A 20667-nucleotide genomic window follows, 5' to 3' on the forward strand; every position below is an offset into this window, starting at 1 on the left:
TCACAAGATCCAGCTGTCATTTTACATTCAAAGTGTTTTAATAATGTAACGCAAACATCGATCTTGCTTTGTTCCATGTCATGAGCAGTAAGAATTCATCATTTTCATCTATCTAGCTGTGGATTCCAGCCAGACTCATTAAAGGGCGAAGGAAAAAGAGTTAATTAAACACGTTTCACCCTAATTACAGATCATTCATGTTGTTTAATGTCCATATTTCTTCCTACTGACTCTCAGTGCCAGTTTCAATAATTCTCCAACAATTTAGTTGTGGGTCCCCTGTATGAGAAGTCGACTGTTGAAGAAAGTAAGAGTCCCACTCCAAATGAGATGATCCTGTTTTTCAAAGTTTATTTATTCCTGTAACATTTTGTTAAGAAATACCAATCAGTCAGCCCCGGTGGCGCAATCGGTTGGCGCGCCGTACTTATAGACAGTATCCTAGGCGATGCGGAGGTTGTGAGTTCGATCCTCACCCGGGGCAACGATCATTTTTAATGAAAAAATCCATTACCTATCATTACGCCAAGATATTTCTTTTTTTACATATTCTGATATATTTCGCATATTGCATGGGTAATCGGGAAAGGCAACAGGCATCGGTTAATTAGGAGTGTTTTCCATTTAATTTCCTTGCATCACCTAGTCAGTTTGAACCTTTAATTTGAGTTAGTCATTTTAAATTACTACTATTCCTCCTATGTGTTAAATGAGGTTGCCTACTGCACATTTTGATACTTGTTTCAGACATCAAACATAAACCTGAATACATCACACACAATGAAGGCGGAGGGACGCTCGCAAAGATATTGAAAACTGCATACATCGAATGTAGTCTTACTATTCTGCCAGGAACGAGAGGTCTCTGAGGTTCGAGGCCACTCGCCTACCCCAAACAGTCAGATGCCTTCCGATAAATCGAACACTTCCAATATGGATGGTTGCAAATTCTCTGACAGTACATGCCACGAAGAGAAGCTGGTGGCCCGCATCAGTGAAGCATTTAAGGCATTTCTGTCGTAGAAGAGAAAGGTGTTCACACGTTTAGTCCCGACTGACGAGGAAGAACATGCATCGTCTTCTTTGGAGGAATTATTTAATGCTGAGCAAAACTGTGCTTCTTATGGATCTACCTCCTTACTCTCTGCGCCCATTTCATACCAAATTCCTGCCAAACTCATGGAAAGAAATGTAACAAGATGAGTCTACTGACTAGACGTTGTTCTTGTCAAACACCTTCGAGGTTGGAAATCCACGATCTGTTATTTAAGTGGATGAAGAAAACAAAGTGTTCTGCCTATCGTGACTTGCATGTGACCACGATTTAAAATATCCAACTATGGAAAAGTTCATTCTTCGTTTTGCAACCGCTCATGGCAAACGATCCCACACATTACCACACAAATTGAATGTTCTAAAGAAACATAATTTTGCATTCCGAACGTTTGTGTATCTAATTGCGCTTGCCACGACTGTATTCATCAACCTTTATTTCCTTACTGTCGGAATTGTAGTGTGTCCCAAGTTGGATAACAAACAATACTTTGTTTGCTCATAAAAGTAGAATAGAGTTATTACAATATTTACTATGAAGGGGTTGAGGTTTAAATGCTGAATTTCAAAGAAAGAAAAACTCTAAGACTGTTTACATATTCCAGATATTATTTGCTATCTTTAAAATTTCCATTCAAGCAAGAATTAAAAAAGCAATACAACAATATGACTTAATATGGAGTAAAATCCAAACTAAATTGTATACGAATTGATCAAAATACTGATTCTCATTGTTCACAATATGCAGTATCTATTTATATTGTTGTTAGTATAGTCTAGTTTTTCTGATTGTTAAATTTCTAAACGCAATAATAACATAAATTTCTTAATAAGTTTTGTCAGATGTAATTTGACAATTTTAGTGATTGAAGGATTATCGTATAGCTCTTTGATTATTCTACTTTTTTCTTCTTCTTGATCCTCTTTTAATTTTAATTTATGAGTATACAAGAATTTGTTCCATATATGTATAATGTATAATTATACACAATCTTTGGTAGAGAGTTAGGTGTAACTAAACATGCAATAAGACATGAAGTTAGAACTATAACAAATGAATTCGATACATAAGCTCACCCAGAAGTTATCTACAACCTGGATCATTGTATTTTAGATATCCTATCTCAGAAGACTTGACTCCAGTAGAAAATGTAAAGATTACTCATGTTTGATGATTTTAACATTAATCACACTAACATGAACAATATTAAAGAATAGTTGTCTTTATCAATGAATGCAAACACAAACTGTATCTAACTCATGAGTCATGTATGCTCTTTGATAAAGCAATTTTAAGTACACGAGTGATATGGAAACATATTGGATCTGTTCTAAATTCCCTCCAAATTCAAAGCCCAATTTTAAAATAAACAACAACAACAACAAAAATCATAGCCCGAGTCAATCCAAAAATGTATTTATAAACCAATTTTCATGGACAATGTAAAAGGCTCGTTCCTTGGTTTCTGCCTTTCAAAGACCTGTGAAAATTGACAGGTCGTTTCCATCTTTACGCTTGTCTATTTTCCATCAAATAAAACTTTTTTGTAAACCAGTTTTCATGAAGTAATAAAAAGGTAGCTTTCTGGTTTGCGCTCTGTAACTATTTTTTAAATTTTATCCTACAGGTTTGTGCCAAAACCTGGTCCTTTCTCTGTAATTATTTTACGCGAGTTATACATTTTAAAGGGCAGATAAATCTGATGGCCATAAACTGTTCAATGCGACGGGGGTGATAAACGCCCGAAAGAGAAGTTAGTAACTCGTTAATATCGTTTAAACTTGATTATTATTATTAATATATGTTTTTTCCTTTTGCGTTTAATAAATGAAATGATCACAAGATCCAGCTGTCATTTTACATTCAAAGTGTTTTAATAATGTAACGCAAACATCGATCTTGCTTTGTTCCATGTCATGAGCAGTAAGAATTCATCATTTTCATCTATCTAGCTGTGGATTCCAGCCAGACTCATTAAAGGGCGAAGGAAAAAGAGTTAATTAAACACGTTTCACCCTAATTACAGATCATTCATGTTGTTTAATGTCCATATTTCTTCCTACTGACTCTCAGTGCCAGTTTCAATAATTCTCCAACAATTTAGTTGTGGGTCCCCTGTATGAGAAGTCGACTGTTGAAGAAAGTAAGAGTCCCACTCCAAATGAGATGATCCTGTTTTTCAAAGTTTATTTATTCCTGTAACATTTTGTTAAGAAATACCAATCAGTCAGCCCCGGTGGCGCAATCGGTTAGCGCGCCGTACTTATAGACAGTATCCTAGGCGATGCGGAGGTTGTGAGTTCGATCCTCACCCGGGGCAACGATCATTTTTAATGAAAAAATCCATTACCTATCATTACGCCAAGATATTTCTTTTTTACATATTCTGATATATTTCGCATATTGCATGGGTAATCGGGAAAGGCAACAGGCATCGGTTAATTAGGAGTGTTTTCCATTTAATTTCCTTGCATCACCTATTCAGTTTGAACCTTTAATTTGAGTTAGTCATTTTAAATTACTACTATTCCTCCTATGTGTTAAATGAGGTTGCCTACTGCACATTTTGATACTTGTTTCAGACATCAAACATAAACCTGAATACATCACACACAATGAAGGCGGAGGGACGCTCGCAAAGATATTGAAAACTGCATACATCGAATGTAGTCTTACTATTCTGCCAGGAACGAGAGGTCTCTGAGGTTCGAGGCCACTCGCCTACCCCAAACAGTCAGATGCCTTCCGATAAATCGAACACTTCCAATATGGATGGTTGCAAATTCTCTGACAGTACATGCCACGAAGAGAAGCTGGTGGCCCGCATCAGTGAAGCATTTAAGGCATTTCTGTCGTAGAAGAGAAAGGTGTTCACACGTTTAGTCCCGACTGACGAGGAAGAACATGCATCGTCTTCTTTGGAGGAATTATTTAATGCTGAGCAAAACTGTGCTTCTTATGGATCTACCTCCTTACTCTCTGCGCCCATTTCATACCAAATTCCTGCCAAACTCATGGAAAGAAATGTAACAAGATGAGTCTACTGACTAGACGTTGTTCTTGTCAAACACCTTCGAGGTTGGAAATCCACGATCTGTTATTTAAGTGGATGAAGAAAACAAAGTGTTCTGCCTATCGTGACTTGCATGTGACCACGATTTAAAATATCCAACTATGGAAAAGTTCATTCTTCGTTTTGCAACCGCTCATGGCAAACGATCCCACACATTACCACACAAATTGAATGTTCTAAAGAAACATAATTTTGCATTCCGAACGTTTGTGTATCTAATTGCGCTTGCCACGACTGTATTCATCAACCTTTATTTCCTTACTGTCGGAATTGTAGTGTGTCCCAAGTTGGATAACAAACAATACTTTGTTTGCTCATAAAAGTAGAATAGAGTTATTACAATATTTACTATGAAGGGGTTGAGGTTTAAATGCTGAATTTCAAAGAAAGAAAAACTCTAAGACTGTTTACATATTCCAGATATTATTTGCTATCTTTAAAATTTCCATTCAAACAAGAATTAAAAAAGCAATACAACAATATGACTTAATATGGAGTAAAATCCAAACTAAATTGTATACGAATTGATCAAAATACTGATTCTCATTGTTCACAATATGCAGTATCTATTTATATTGTTGTTAGTATAGTCTAGTTTTTCTGATTGTTAAATTTCTAAACGCAATAATAACATAAATTTCTTAATAAGTTTTGTCAGATGTAATTTGACAATTTTAGTGATTGAAGGATTATCGTATAGCTCTTTGATTATTCTACTTTTTTCTTCTTCTTGATCCTCTTTTAATTTTAATTTATGAGTATACAAGAATTTGTTCCATATATGTATAATGTATAATTATACACAATCTTTGGTAGAGAGTTAGGTGTAACTAAACATGCAATAAGACATGAAGTTAGAACTATAACAAATGAATTCGATACATAAGCTCACCCAGAAGTTATCTACAACCTGGATCATTGTATTTTAGATATCCTATCTCAGAAGACTTGACTCCAGTAGAAAATGTAAAGATTACTCATGTTTGATGATTTTAACATTAATCACACTAACATGAACAATATTAAAGAATAGTTGTCTTTATCAATGAATGCAAACACAAACTGTATCTAACTCATGAGTCATGTATGCTCTTTGATAAAGCAATTTTAAGTACACGAGTGATATGGAAACATATTGGATCTGTTCTAAATTCCCTCCAAATTCAAAGCCCAATTTTAAAATAAACAACAACAACAACAAAAATCATAGCCCGAGTCAATCCAAAAATGTATTTATAAACCAATTTTCATGGACAATGTAAAAGGCTGGTTCCTTGGTTTCTGCCTTTCAAAGACCTGTGAAAATTGACAGGTCGTTCCCATCTTTACGCTTGTCTATTTTCCATCAAATAAAACTTTTTTGTAAACCAGTTTTCATGAAGTAATAAAAAGGTAGCTTTCTGGTTTGCGCTCTGTAACTATTTTTTAAATTTTATCCTACAGGTTTGTGCCAAAACCTTGTCCTTTCTCTGTAATTATTTTACGCGAGTTATACATTTTAAAGGGCAGATAAATCTGATGGCCATAAACTGTTCAATGCGACGGGGGTGATAAACGCCCGAAAGAGAAGCTAGTAACTCGTTAATATCGTTTAAACTTGATTATTATTATTAATATATGTTTTTTCCTTTTGCGTTTAATAAATGAAATGATCACAAGATCCAGCTGTCATTTTACATTCAAAGTGTTTTAATAATGTAACGCAAACATCGATCTTGCTTTGTTCCATGTCATGAGCAGTAAGAATTCATCATTTTCATCTATCTAGCTGTGGATTCCAGCCAGACTCATTAAAGGGCGAAGGAAAAAGAGTTAATTAAACACGTTTCACCCTAATTACAGATCATTCATGTTGTTTAATGTCCATATTTCTTCCTACTGACTCTCAGTGCCAGTTTCAATAATTCTCCAACAATTTAATTGTGGGTCCCCTGTATGAGAAGTCGACTGTTGAAGAAAGTAAGAGTCCCACTCCAAATGAGATGATCCTGTTTTCCAAAGTTTATTTATTCCTGTAACATTTTGTTAAGAAATACCAATCAGTCAACCCCGGTGGCGCAATCGGTTAGCGCGCCGTACTTATAGACAGTATCCTAGGCGATGCGGAGGTTGTGAGTTCGATCCTCACCCGGGGCAACGATCATTTTTAATGAAAAAATCCATTACCTATCATTACGCCAAGATATTTCTTTTTTACATATTCTGATATATTTCGCATATTGTATGGGTAATCGGGAAAGGCAACAGGCATCGGTTAATTAGGAGTGTTTTCCATTTAATTTCCTTGCATCACCTAGTCAGTTCGAACCTTTAATTTGAGTTAGTCATTTTAAATTGCTACTATTCCTCCTATGTGTTAAATGAGGTTGGCTACTGCACATTTTGACACTTGTTTCAGACATCAAACATAAACCTGAATACATCACACACAATGAAGGCGCAGGGACGCTCGCAAAGATATTGAAAACTGCATACATCGAATGTAGTCTTACTATTCTGCCAGGAACGAGAGGTCTCTGAGGTTCGAGGCCACTCGCCTACCCCAAACAGTCAGATGCCTTCCGATAAATCGAACACTTCCAATATGGATGGTTGCAAATTCTCTGACAGTACATGCCACGAAGAGAAGCTGGTGGCCCGCATCAGTGAAGCATTTAAGGCATTTCTGTCGTAGAAGAGAAAGGTGCTCACACGTTTAGTCCCGACTGACGAGGAAGAACATGCATCGTCTTCTTTGGAGGAATTATTTAATGCTGAGCAAAACTGTGCTTCTTATGGATCTACCTCCTTACTCTCTGCGCCCATTTCATACCAAATTCCTGCCAAACTCATGGAAAGAAATGTAACAAGATGAGTCTACTGACTAGACGTTGTTCTTGTCAAACACCTTCGAGGTTGGAAATCCACGATCTGTTATTTAAGTGGATGAAGAAAACAAAGTGTTCTGCCTATCGTGACTTGCATGTGACCACGATTTAAAATATCCAACTATGGAAAAGTTCATTCTTCGTTTTGCAACCGCTCATGGCAAACGATCCCACACATTACCACACAAATTGAATGTTCTAAAGAAACATAATTTTGCATTCCGAACGTTTGTGTATCTAATTGCGCTTGCCACGACTGTATTCATCAACCTTTATTTCCTTACTGTCGGAATTGTAGTGTGTCCCAAGTTGGATAACAAACAATACTTTGTTTGCTCATAAAAGTAGAATAGAGTTATTACAATATTTGCTATGAAGGGGTTGAGGTTTAAATGCTGAATTTCAAAGAAAGAAAAACTCTAAGACTGTTTACATATTCCAGATATTATTTGATATCCTTAAAATTTTCATTCAAACAAGAATTAAAAAAGCAATACAACAATATGACTTCATATGGAGTAAAATCCAAACTAAATTGTATACGAATTGATCAAAATACTGATTCTCATTGTTCACAATATGCAGTATCTATTTATATTGTTGTTAGTATAGTCTAGTTTTTCTGATTGTTAAATTTCTAAACGCAATAATAACATAAATTTCTTAATAAGTTTTGTCAGATGTAATTTGACAATTTTAGTGATTGAAGGATTATCGTATAGCTCTTTGATTATTCTACTTTTTTCTTCTTCTTGATCCTCTTTTAATTTTAGTTTATGAGTATACAAGAATTTGTTCCATATATGTATAATGTATAATTATACACAATCTTTGGTAGAGAGTTAGGTGTAACTAAACATGCAATAAGACATGAAGTTAGAACTATAACAAATGAATTCGATACATAAGCTCACCGAGAAGTTATCTACAACCCGGATCATTGTATTTTAGATATCCTATCTCAGAAGACTTGACTCCAGTAGAAAATGTAAAGATTACTCATGTTTGATGATTTTAACATTAATCACACTAACATGAACAATATTAAAGAATAGTTGTCTTTATCAATGAATGCAAACACAAACTGTATCTAACTCATGAGTCATGTATGCTCTTTGATAAAGCAATTTTAAGTACACGAGTGATATGGAAACATATTGGATCTGTTCTAAATTCCCTCCAAATTCAAAGCCCAATTTTAAAATAAACAACAACAACAACAAAAATCATAGCCCGAGTCAATCCAAAAATGTATTTATAAACCAATTTTCATGGACAATGTAAAAGGCTGGTTCCTTGGTTTCTGCCTTTCAAAGACCTGTGAAAATTGACAGGTCGTTTCCATCTTTACGCTTGTCTATTTTCCATCAAATAAAACTTTTTTGTAAACCAGTTTTCATGAAGTAATAAAAAGATAGCTTTCTGGTTTGCGCTCTGTAACTATTTTTTAAATTTTATCCTACAGGTTTGTGCCAAAACCTGGTCCTTTCTCTGTAATTATTTTACGCGAGTTATACATTTTAAAGGGCAGATAAATCTGATGGCCATAAACTGTTCAATGCGACGGGGGTGATAAACGCCCGAAAGAGAAGTTAGTAACTCGTTAATATCGTTTAAACTTGATTATTATTATTAATATATGTTTTTTCCTTTTGCGTTTAATAAATGAAATGATCACAAGATCCAGCTGTCATTTTACATTCAAAGTGTTTTAATAATGTAACGCAAACATCGATCTTGCTTTGTTCCATGTCATGAGCAGTAAGAATTCATCATTTTCATCTATCTAGCTGTGGATTCCAGCCAGACTCATTAAAGGGCGAAGGAAAAAGAGTTAATTAAACACGTTTCACCCTAATTACAGATCATTCATGTTGTTTAATGTCCATATTTCTTCCTACTGACTCTCAGTGCCAGTTTCAATAATTCTCCAACAATTTAATTGTGGGTCCCCTGTATGAGAAGTCGACTGTTGAAGAAAGTAAGAGTCCCACTCCAAATGAGATGATCCTGTTTTTCAAAGTTTATTTATTCCTGTAACATTTTGTTAAGAAATACCAATCAGTCAGCCCCGGTGGCGCAATCGGTTAGCGCGCCGTACTTATAGACAGTATCCTAGGCGATGCGGAGGTTGTGAGTTCGATCCTCACCCGGGGCAACGATCATTTTTAATGAAAAAATCCATTACCTATCATTACGCCAAGATATTTCTTTTTTTACGTATTCTGATATATTTCGCATATTGCATAGGTAATCGGGAAAGGCAACAGGCATCGGTTAATTAGGAGTGTTTTCCATTTAATTTCCTTGCATCACCTATTCAGTTTGAACCTTTAATTTGAGTTAGTCATTTTAAATTACTACTATTCCTCCTATGTGTTAAATGAGGTTGCCTACTGCACATTTTGATACTTGTTTCAGACATCAAACATAAACCTGAATACATCACACACAATGAAGGCGGAGGGACGCTCGCAAAGATATTGAAAACTGCATACATCGAATGTAGTCTTACTATTCTGCCAGGAACGAGAGGTCTCTGAGGTTCGAGGCCACTCGCCTACCCCAAACAGTCAGATGCCTTCCGATAAATCGAACACTTCCAATATGGATGGTTGCAAATTCTCTGACAGTACATGCCACGAAGAGAAGCTGGTGGCCCGCATCAGTGAAGCATTTAAGGCATTTCTGTCGTAGAAGAGAAAGGTGTTCACACGTTTAGTCCCGACTGACGAGGAAGAACATGCATCGTCTTCTTTGGAGGAATTATTTAATGCTGAGCAAAACTGTGCTTCTTATGGATCTACCTCCTTACTCTCTGCGCCCATTTCATACCAAATTCCTGCCAAACTCATGGAAAGAAATGTAACAAGATGAGTCTACTGACTAGACGTTGTTCTTGTCAAACACCTTCGAGGTTGGAAATCCACGATCTGTTATTTAAGTGGATGAAGAAAACAAAGTGTTCTGCCTATCGTGACTTGCATGTGACCACGATTTAAAATATCCAACTATGGAAAAGTTCATTCTTCGTTTTGCAACCGCTCATGGCAAACGATCCCACACATTACCACACAAATTGAATGTTCTAAAGAAACATAATTTTGCATTCCGAACGTTTGTGTATCTAATTGCGCTTGCCACGACTGTATTCATCAACCTTTATTTCCTTACTGTCGGAATTGTAGTGTGTCCCAAGTTGGATAACAAACAATACTTTGTTTGCTCATAAAAGTAGAATAGAGTTATTACAATATTTACTATGAAGGGGTTGAGGTTTAAATGCTGAATTTCAAAGAAAGAAAAACTCTAAGACTGTTTACATATTCCAGATATTATTTGCTATCTTTAAAATTTACATTCAAACAAGAATTAAAAAAGCAATACAACAATATGACTTCATATGGAGTAAAATCCAAACTAAATTGTATACGAATTGATCAAAATACTGATTCTCATTGTTCACAATATGCAGTATCTATTTATATTGTTGTTAGTATAGTCTAGTTTTTCTGATTGTTAAATTTCTAAACGCAATAATAACATAAATTTCTTAATAAGTTTTGTCAGATGTAATTTGACAATTTTAGTGATTGAAGGATTATCGTATAGCTCTTTGATTATTCTACTTTTTTCTTCTTCTTGATCCTCTTTTAATTTTAATTTATGAGTATACAAGAATTTGTTCCATATATGTATAATGTATAATTATACACAATCTTTGGTAGAGAGTTAGGTGTAACTAAACATGCAATAAGACATGAAGTTAGAACTATAACAAATGAATTCGATACATAAGCTCACCGAGAAGTTATCTACAACCTGGATCATTGTATTTTAGATATCCTATCTCAGAAGACTTGACTCCAGTAGAAAATGTAAAGATTACTCATGTTTGATGATTTTAACATTAATCACACTAACATGAACAATATTAAAGAATAGTTGTCTTTATCAATGAATGCAAACACAAACTGTATCTAACTCATGAGTCATGTATGCTCTTTGATAAAGCAATTTTAAGTACACGAGTGATATGGAAACATATTGGATCTGTTCTAAATTCCCTCCAAATTCAAAGCCCAATTTTAAAATAAACAACAACAACAACAAAAATCATAGCCCGAGTCAATCCAAAAATGTATTTATAAACCAATTTTCATGGACAATGTAAAAGGCTGGTTCCTTGGTTTCTGCCTTTCAAAGACCTGTGAAAATTGACAGGTCGTTTCCATCTTTACGCTTGTCTATTTTCCATCAAATAAAACTTTTTTGTAAACCAGTTTTCATGAAGTAATAAAAAGGTAGCTTTCTGGTTTGCGCTCTGTAACTATTTTTTAAATTTTATCCTACAGGTTTGTGCCAAAACCTTGTCCTTTCTCTGTAATTATTTTACGCGAGTTATACATTTTAAAGGGCAGATAAATCTGATGGCCATAAACTGTTGAATGCGACGGGGGTGATAAACGCCCGAAAGAGAAGTTAGTAACTCGTTAATATCGTTTAAACTTGATTATTATTATTAATATATGTTTTTTCCTTTTGCGTTTAATAAATGAAATGATCACAAGATCCAGCTGTCATTTTACATTCAAAGTGTTTTAATAATGTAACGCAAACATCGATCTTGCTTTGTTCCATGTCATGAGCAGTAAGAATTCATCATTTTCATCTATCTAGCTGTGGATTCCAGCCAGACTCATTAAAGGGCGAAGGAAAAAGAGTTAATTAAACACGTTTCACCCTAATTACAGATCATTCATGTTGTTTAATGTCCATATTTCTTCCTACTGACTCTCAGTGCCAGTTTCAATAATTCTCCAACAATTTAATTGTGGGTCCCCTGTATGAGAAGTCGACTGTTGAAGAAAGTAAGAGTCCCACTCCAAATGAGATGATCCTGTTTTTCAAAGTTTATTTATTCCTGTAACATTTTGTTAAGAAATACCAATCAGTCAGCCCCGGTGGCGCAATCGGTTAGCGCGCCGTACTTATAGACAGTATCCTAGGCGATGCGGAGGTTGTGAGTTCGATCCTCACCCGGGGCAACGATCATTTTTAATGAAAAAATCCATTACCTATCATTACGCCAAGATATTTCTTTTTTTACGTATTCTGATATATTTCGCATATTGCATAGGTAATCGGGAAAGGCAACAGGCATCGGTTAATTAGGAGTGTTTTCCATTTAATTTCCTTGCATCACCTATTCAGTTTGAACCTTTAATTTGAGTTAGTCATTTTAAATTACTACTATTCCTCCTATGTGTTAAATGAGGTTGCCTACTGCACATTTTGATACTTGTTTCAGACATCAAACATAAACCTGAATACATCACACACAATGAAGGCGGAGGGACGCTCGCAAAGATATTGAAAACTGCATACATCGAATGTAGTCTTACTATTCTGCCAGGAACGAGAGGTCTCTGAGGTTCGAGGCCACTCGCCTACCCCAAACAGTCAGATGCCTTCCGATAAATCGAACACTTCCAATATGGATGGTTGCAAATTCTCTGACAGTACATGCCACGAAGAGAAGCTGGTGGCCCGCATCAGTGAAGCATTTAAGGCATTTCTGTCGTAGAAGAGAAAGGTGTTCACACGTTTAGTCCCGACTGACGAGGAAGAACATGCATCGTCTTCTTTGGAGGAATTATTTAATGCTGAGCAAAACTGTGCTTCTTATGGATCTACCTCCTTACTCTCTGCGCCCATTTCATACCAAATTCCTGCCAAACTCATGGAAAGAAATGTAACAAGATGAGTCTACTGACTAGACGTTGTTCTTGTCAAACACCTTCGAGGTTGGAAATCCACGATCTGTTATTTAAGTGGATGAAGAAAACAAAGTGTTCTGCCTATCGTGACTTGCATGTGACCACGATTTAAAATATCCAACTATGGAAAAGTTCATTCTTCGTTTTGCAACCGCTCATGGCAAACGATCCCACACATTACCACACAAATTGAATGTTCTAAAGAAACATAATTTTGCATTCCGAACGTTTGTGTATCTAATTGCGCTTGCCACGACTGTATTCATCAACCTTTATTTCCTTACTGTCGGAATTGTAGTGTGTCCCAAGTTGGATAACAAACAATACTTTGTTTGCTCATAAAAGTAGAATAGAGTTATTACAATATTTACTATGAAGGGGTTGAGGTTTAAATGCTGAATTTCAAAGAAAGAAAAACTCTAAGACTGTTTACATATTCCAGATATTATTTGCTATCTTTAAAATTTACATTCAAACAAGAATTAAAAAAGCAATACAACAATATGACTTCATATGGAGTAAAATCCAAACTAAATTGTATACGAATTGATCAAAATACTGATTCTCATTGTTCACAATATGCAGTATCTATTTATATTGTTGTTAGTATAGTCTAGTTTTTCTGATTGTTAAATTTCTAAACGCAATAATAACATAAATTTCTTAATAAGTTTTGTCAGATGTAATTTGACAATTTTAGTGATTGAAGGATTATCGTATAGCTCTTTGATTATTCTACTTTTTTCTTCTTCTTGATCCTCTTTTAATTTTAATTTATGAGTATACAAGAATTTGTTCCATATATGTATAATGTATAATTATACACAATCTTTGGTAGAGAGTTAGGTGTAACTAAACATGCAATAAGACATGAAGTTAGAACTATAACAAATGAATTCGATACATAAGCTCACCGAGAAGTTATCTACAACCCGGATCATTGTATTTTAGATATCCTATCTCAGAAGACTTGACTCCAGTAGAAAATGTAAAGATTACTCATGTTTGATGATTTTAACATTAATCACACTAACATGAACAATATTAAAGAATAGTTGTCTTTATCAATGAATGCAAACACAAACTGTATCTAACTCATGAGTCATGTATGCTCTTTGATAAAGCAATTTTAAGTACACGAGTGATATGGAAACATATTGGATCTGTTCTAAATTCCCTCCAAATTCAAAGCCCAATTTTAAAATAAACAACAACAACAACAAAAATCATAGCCCGAGGCAATCCAAAAATGTATTTATAAACCAATTTTCATGGACAATGTAAAAGGCTGGTTCCTTGGTTTCTGCCTTTCAAAGACCTGTGAAAATTGACAGGTCGTTTCCATCTTTACGCTTGTCTATTTTCCATCAAATAAAACTTTTTTGTAAACCAGTTTTCATGAAGTAATAAAAAGATAGCTTTCTGGTTTGCGCTCTGTAACTATTTTTTAAATTTTATCCTACAGGTTTGTGCCAAAACCTTGTCCTTTCTCTGTAATTATTTTACGCGAGTTATACATTTTAAAGGGCAGATAAATCTGATGGCCATAAACTGTTCAATGCGACGGGGGTGATAAACGCCCGAAAGAGAAGTTAGTAACTCGTTAATATCGTTTAAACTTGATTATTATTATTAATATATGTTTTTTCCTTTTGCGTTTAATAAATGAAATGATCACAAGATCCAGCTGTCATTTTACATTCAAAGTGTTTTAATAATGTAACGCAAACATCGATCTTGCTTTGTTCCATGTCATGAGCAGTAAGAATTCATCATTTTCATCTATCTAGCTGTGGATTCCAGCCAGACTCATTAAAGGGCGAAGGAAAAAGAGTTAATTAAACACGTTTCACCCTAATTACAGATCATTCATGTTGTTTAATGTCCATATTTCTTCCTACTGACTCTCAGTGCCAGTTTCAATAATTCTCCAACAATTTAGTTGTGGGTCCCCTGTATGAGAAGTCGACTGTTGAAGAAAGTAAGAGTCCCACTCCAAATGAGATGATCCTGTTTTTCAAAGTTTATTTATTCCTGTAACATTTTGTTAAGAAATACCAATCAGTCAGCCCCGGTGGCGCAATCGGTTGGCGCGCCGTACTTATAGACAGTATCCTAGGCGATGCGGAGGTTGTGAGTTCGATCCTCACCCGGGGCAACGATCATTTTTAATGAAAAAATCCATTACCTATCATTACGCCAAGATATTTCTTTTTTTACATATTCTGATATATTTCGCATATTGCATGGGTAATCGGGAAAGGCAACAGGCATCGGTTAATTAGGAGTGTTTTCCATTTAATTTCCTTGCATCACCTAGTCAGTTTGAACCTTTAATTTGAGTTAGTCATTTTAAATTACTACTATTCCTCCTATGTGTTAAATGAGGTTGCCTACTGCACATTTTGATACTTGTTTCAGACATCAAACATAAACCTGAATACATCACACACAATGAAGGCGGAGGGACGCTCGCAAAGATATTGAAAACTGCATACATCGAATGTAGTCTTACTATTCTGCCAGGAACGAGAGGTCTCTGAGGTTCGAGGCCACTCGCCTACCCCAAACAGTCAGATGCCTTCCGATAAATCGAACACTTCCAATATGGATGGTTGCAAATTCTCTGACAGTACATGCCACGAAGAGAAGCTGGTGGCCCGCATCAGTGAAGCATTTAAGGCATTTCTGTCGTAGAAGAGAAAGGTGTTCACACGTTTAGTCCCGACTGACGAGGAAGAACATGCATCGTCTTCTTTGGAGGAATTATTTAATGCTGAGCAAAACTGTGCTTCTTATGGATCTACCTCCTTACTCTCTGCGCCCATTTCATACCAAATTCCTGCCAAACTCATGGAAAGAAATGTAACAAGATGAGTCTACTGACTAGACGTTGTTGTTGTCAAACACCTTCGAGGTTGGAAATCCACGATCTGTTATTTAAGTGGATGAAGAAAACAAAGTGTTCTGCCTATCGTGACTTGCATGTGACCACGATTTAAAATATCCAACTATGGAAAAGTTCATTCTTCGTTTTGCAACCGCTCATGGCAAACGATCCCACACATTACCACACAAATTGAATGTTCTAAAGAAACATAATTTTGCATTCCGAACGTTTGTGTATCTAATTGCGCTTGCCACGACTGTATTCATCAACCTTTATTTCCTTACTGTCGGAATTGTAGTGTGTCCCAAGTTGGATAACAAACAATACTTTGTTTGCTCATAAAAGTAGAATAGAGTTATTACAATATTTACTATGAAGGGGTTGAGGTTTAAATGCTGAATTTCAAAGAAAGAAAAACTCTAAGACTGTTTACATATTCCAGATATTATTTGCTATCTTTAAAATTTCCATTCAAGCAAGAATTAAAAAAGCAATACAACAATATGACTTAATATGGAGTAAAATCCAAACTAAATTGTATACGAATTGATCAAAATACTGATTCTCATTGTTCACAATATGCAGTATCTATTTATATTGTTGTTAGTATAGTCTAGTTTTTCTGATTGTTAAATTTCTAAACGCAATAATAACATAAATTTCTTAATAAGTTTTGTCAGATGTAATTTGACAATTTTAGTGATTGAAGGATTATCGTATAGCTCTTTGATTATTCTACTTTTTTCTTCTTCTTGATCCTCTTTTAATTTTAATTTATGAGTATACAAGAATTTGTTCCATATATGTATAATGTATAATTATACACAATCTTTGGTAGAGAGTTAGGTGTAACTAAACATGCAATAAGACATGAAGTTAGAACTATAACAAATGAATTCGATACATAAGCTCACCGAGAAGTTATCTACAACCTGGATCATTGTATTTTAGATATCCTATCTCAGAAGACTTGACTCCAGTAGAAAATGTAAAGATTACTCATGTTTGATGATTTTAACATTAATCACACTAACATGAACAATATTAAAGAATAGTTGTCTTTATCAATGAATGCAAACACAAACTGTATCTAACTCATGAGTCATGTATGCTCTTTGATAAAGCAATTTTAAGTACACGAGTGATATGGAAACATATTGGATCTGTTCTAAATTCCCTCCAAATTCAAAGCCCAATTTTAAAATAAACAACAACAACAACAAAAATCATAGCCCGAGTCAATCCAAAAATGTATTTATAAACCAATTTTCATGGACAATGTAAAAGGCTCGTTCCTTGGTTTCTGCCTTTCAAAGACCTGTGAAAATTGACAGGTCGTTTCCATCTTTACGCTTGTCTATTTTCCATCAAATAAAACTTTTTTGTAAACCAGTTTTCATGAAGTAATAAAAAGGTAGCTTTCTGGTTTGCGCTCTGTAACTATTTTTTAAATTTTATCCTACAGGTTTGTGCCAAAACCTGGTCCTTTCTCTGTAATTATTTTACGCGAGTTATACATTTTAAAGGGCAGATAAATCTGATGGCCATAAACTGTTCAATGCGACGGGGGTGATAAACGCCCGAAAGAGAAGTTAGTAACTCGTTAATATCGTTTAAACTTGATTATTATTATTAATATATGTTTTTTCCTTTTGCGTTTAATAAATGAAATGATCACAAGATCCAGCTGTCATTTTACATTCAAAGTGTTTTAATAATGTAACGCAAACATCGATCTTGCTTTGTTCCATGTCATGAGCAGTAAGAATTCATCATTTTCATCTATCTAGCTGTGGATTCCAGCCAGACTCATTAAAGGGCGAAGGAAAAAGAGTTAATTAAACACGTTTCACCCTAATTACAGATCATTCATGTTGTTTAATGTCCATATTTCTTCCTACTGACTCTCAGTGCCAGTTTCAATAATTCTCCAACAATTTAGTTGTGGGTCCCCTGTATGAGAAGTCGACTGTTGAAGAAAGTAAGAGTCCCACTCCAAATGAGATGATCCTGTTTTTCAAAGTTTATTTATTCCTGTAACATTTTGTTAAGAAATACCAATCAGTCAGCCCCGGTGGCGCAATCGGTTAGCGCGCCGTACTTATAGACAGTATCCTAGGCGATGCGGAGGTTGTGAGTTCGATCCTCACCCGGGGCAACGATCATTTTTAATGAAAAAATCCATTACCTATCATTACGCCAAGATATTTCTTTTTTACATATTCTGATATATTTCGCATATTGCATGGGTAATCGGGAAAGGCAACAGGCATCGGTTAATTAGGAGTGTTTTCCATTTAATTTCCTTGCATCACCTATTCAGTTTGAACCTTTAATTTGAGTTAGTCATTTTAAATTACTACTATTCCTCCTATGTGTTAAATGAGGTTGCCTACTGCACATTTTGATACTTGTTTCAGACATCAAACATAAACCTGAATACATCACACACAATGAAGGCGGAGGGACGCTCGCAAAGATATTGAAAACTGCATACATCGAATGTAGTCTTACTATTCTGCCAGGAACGAGAGGTCTCTGAGGTTCGAGGCCACTCGCCTACCCCAAACAGTCAGATGCCTTCCGATAAATCGAACACTTCCAATATGGATGGTTGCAAATTCTCTGACAGTACATGCCACGAAGAGAAGCTGGTGGCCCGCATCAGTGAAGCATTTAAGGCATTTCTGTCGTAGAAGAGAAAGGTGTTCACACGTTTAGTCCCGACTGACGAGGAAGAACATGCATCGTCTTCTTTGGAGGAATTATTTAATGCTGAGCAAAACTGTGCTTCTTATGGATCTACCTCCTTACTCTCTGCGCCCATTTCATACCAAATTCCTGCCAAACTCATGGAAAGAAATGTAACAAGATGAGTCTACTGACTAGACGTTGTTCTTGTCAAACACCTTCGAGGTTGGAAATCCACGATCTGTTATTTAAGTGGATGAAGAAAACAAAGTGTTCTGCCTATCGTGACTTGCATGTGACCACGATTTAAAATATCCAACTATGGAAAAGTTCATTCTTCGTTTTGCAACCGCTCATGGCAAACGATCCCACACATTACCACACAAATTGAATGTTCTAAAGAAACATAATTTTGCATTCCGAACGTTTGTGTATCTAATTGCGCTTGCCACGACTGTATTCATCAACCTTTATTTCCTTACTGTCGGAATTGTAGTGTGTCCCAAGTTGGATAACAAACAATACTTTGTTTGCTCATAAAAGTAGAATAGAGTTATTACAATATTTACTATGAAGGGGTTGAGGTTTAAATGCTGAATTTCAAAGAAAGAAAAACTCTAACACTGTTTACATATTCCAGATTTTATTTGCTATCTTTAAAATTTCCATTCAAACAAGAATTAAAAAAGCAATACAACAATATGACTTAATATGGAGTAAAATCCAAACTAAATTGTATACGAATTGATCAAAATACTGATTCTCATTGTTCACAATATGCAGTATCTATTTATATTGTTGTTAGTATAGTCTAGTTTTTCTGATTGTTAAATTTCTAAACGCAATAATAACATAAATTTCTTAATAAGTTTTGTCAGATGTAATTTGACAATTTTAGTGATTGAAGGATTATCGTATAGCTCTTTGATTATTCTACTTTTTTCTTCTTCTTGATCCTCTTTTAATTTTAATTTATGAGTATACAAGAATTTGTTCCATATATGTATAATGTATAATTATACACAATCTTTGGTAGAGAGTTAGGTGTAACTAAACATGCAATAAGACATGAAGTTAGAACTATAACAAATGAATTCGATACATAAGCTCACCGAGAAGTTATCTACAACCTGGATCATTGTATTTTAGATATCCTATCTCAGAAGACTTGACTCCAGTAGAAAATGTAAAGATTACTCATGTTTGATGATTTTAACATTAATCACACTAACATGAACAATATTAAAGAATAGTTGTCTTTATCAATGAATGCAAACACAAACTGTATCTAACTCATGAGTCATGTATGCTCTTTGATAAAGCAATTTTAAGTACACGAGTGATATGGAAACATATTGGATCTGTTCTAAATTCCCTCCAAATTCAAAGCCCAATTTTAAAATAAACAACAACAACAACAAAAATCATAGCCCGAGTCAATCCAAAAATGTATTTATAAACCAATTTTCATGGACAATGTAAAAGGCTGGTTCCTTGGTTTCTGCCTTTCAAAGACCTGTGAAAATTGACAGGTCGTTCCCATCTTTACGCTTGTCTATTTTCCATCAAATAAAACTTTTTTGTAAACCAGTTTTCATGAAGTAATAAAAAGGTAGCTTTCTGGTTTGCGCTCTGTAACTATTTTTTAAATTTTATCCTACAGGTTTGTGCCAAAACCTTGTCCTTTCTCTGTAATTATTTTACGCGAGTTATACATTTTAAAGGGCAGATAAATCTGATGGCCATAAACTGTTCAATGCGACGGGGGTGATAAACGCCCGAAAGAGAAGCTAGTAACTCGTTAATATCGTTTAAACTTGATTATTATTATTAATATATGTTTTTTCCTTTTGCGTTTAATAAATGAAATGATCACAAGATCCAGCTGTCATTTTACATTCAAAGTGTTTTAATAATGTAACGCAAACATCGATCTTGCTTTGTTCCATGTCATGAGCAGTAAGAATTCATCATTTTCATCTATCTAGCTGTGGATTCCAGCCAGACTCATTAAAGGGCGAAGGAAAAAGAGTTAATTAAACACGTTTCACCCTAATTACAGATCATTCATGTTGTTTAATGTCCATATTTCTTCCTACTGACTCTCAGTGCCAGTTTCAATAATTCTCCAACAATTTAATTGTGGGTCCCCTGTATGAGAAGTCGACTGTTGAAGAAAGTAAGAGTCCCACTCCAAATGAGATGATCCTGTTTTCCAAAGTTTATTTATTCCTGTAACATTTTGTTAAGAAATACCAATCAGTCAACCCCGGTGGCGCAATCGGTTAGCGCGCCGTACTTATAGACAGTAT

General features: G+C 35.0%; 7 non-coding genes across 7 annotated transcripts; all 7 read left to right on the forward strand.

The window, feature by feature from the left end:
- The first annotated feature begins 394 nt into the window (after positions 1-394).
- Trnai-uau (transfer RNA isoleucine (anticodon UAU)) lies at positions 395-484 on the forward strand. Its single transcript is given in 2 exon segments — positions 395-432; positions 449-484. It is a non-coding gene; the product is annotated as a tRNA-Ile (tRNA).
- Positions 485-3284: 2800 nt separating this feature from the next.
- Positions 3285-3374, forward strand: Trnai-uau (transfer RNA isoleucine (anticodon UAU)). Its single transcript is given in 2 exon segments — positions 3285-3322; positions 3339-3374. It is a non-coding gene; the product is annotated as a tRNA-Ile (tRNA).
- A 2799-nt stretch (positions 3375-6173) lies between these two features.
- Positions 6174-6263, forward strand: Trnai-uau (transfer RNA isoleucine (anticodon UAU)). The gene is given in 2 exon segments: positions 6174-6211; positions 6228-6263. It is a non-coding gene; the product is annotated as a tRNA-Ile (tRNA).
- A 2799-nt stretch (positions 6264-9062) lies between these two features.
- Trnai-uau (transfer RNA isoleucine (anticodon UAU)) lies at positions 9063-9152 on the forward strand. The gene is given in 2 exon segments: positions 9063-9100; positions 9117-9152. It is a non-coding gene; the product is annotated as a tRNA-Ile (tRNA).
- A 2800-nt stretch (positions 9153-11952) lies between these two features.
- On the forward strand, positions 11953-12042 carry Trnai-uau (transfer RNA isoleucine (anticodon UAU)). Its single transcript is given in 2 exon segments — positions 11953-11990; positions 12007-12042. It is a non-coding gene; the product is annotated as a tRNA-Ile (tRNA).
- A 2800-nt stretch (positions 12043-14842) lies between these two features.
- Trnai-uau (transfer RNA isoleucine (anticodon UAU)) lies at positions 14843-14932 on the forward strand. The gene is given in 2 exon segments: positions 14843-14880; positions 14897-14932. It is a non-coding gene; the product is annotated as a tRNA-Ile (tRNA).
- A 2800-nt stretch (positions 14933-17732) lies between these two features.
- Trnai-uau (transfer RNA isoleucine (anticodon UAU)) lies at positions 17733-17822 on the forward strand. Its single transcript is given in 2 exon segments — positions 17733-17770; positions 17787-17822. It is a non-coding gene; the product is annotated as a tRNA-Ile (tRNA).
- Positions 17823-20667: the final 2845 nt, after the last annotated feature.

The sequence above is a fragment of the Sinohyriopsis cumingii genome, unplaced genomic scaffold, assembly GCF_028554795.1.
Source record: "Sinohyriopsis cumingii isolate HCF-2022 unplaced genomic scaffold, ASM2855479v2 utg002126l, whole genome shotgun sequence".
NCBI lineage: Eukaryota > Metazoa > Mollusca > Bivalvia > Unionida > Unionidae > Sinohyriopsis > Sinohyriopsis cumingii.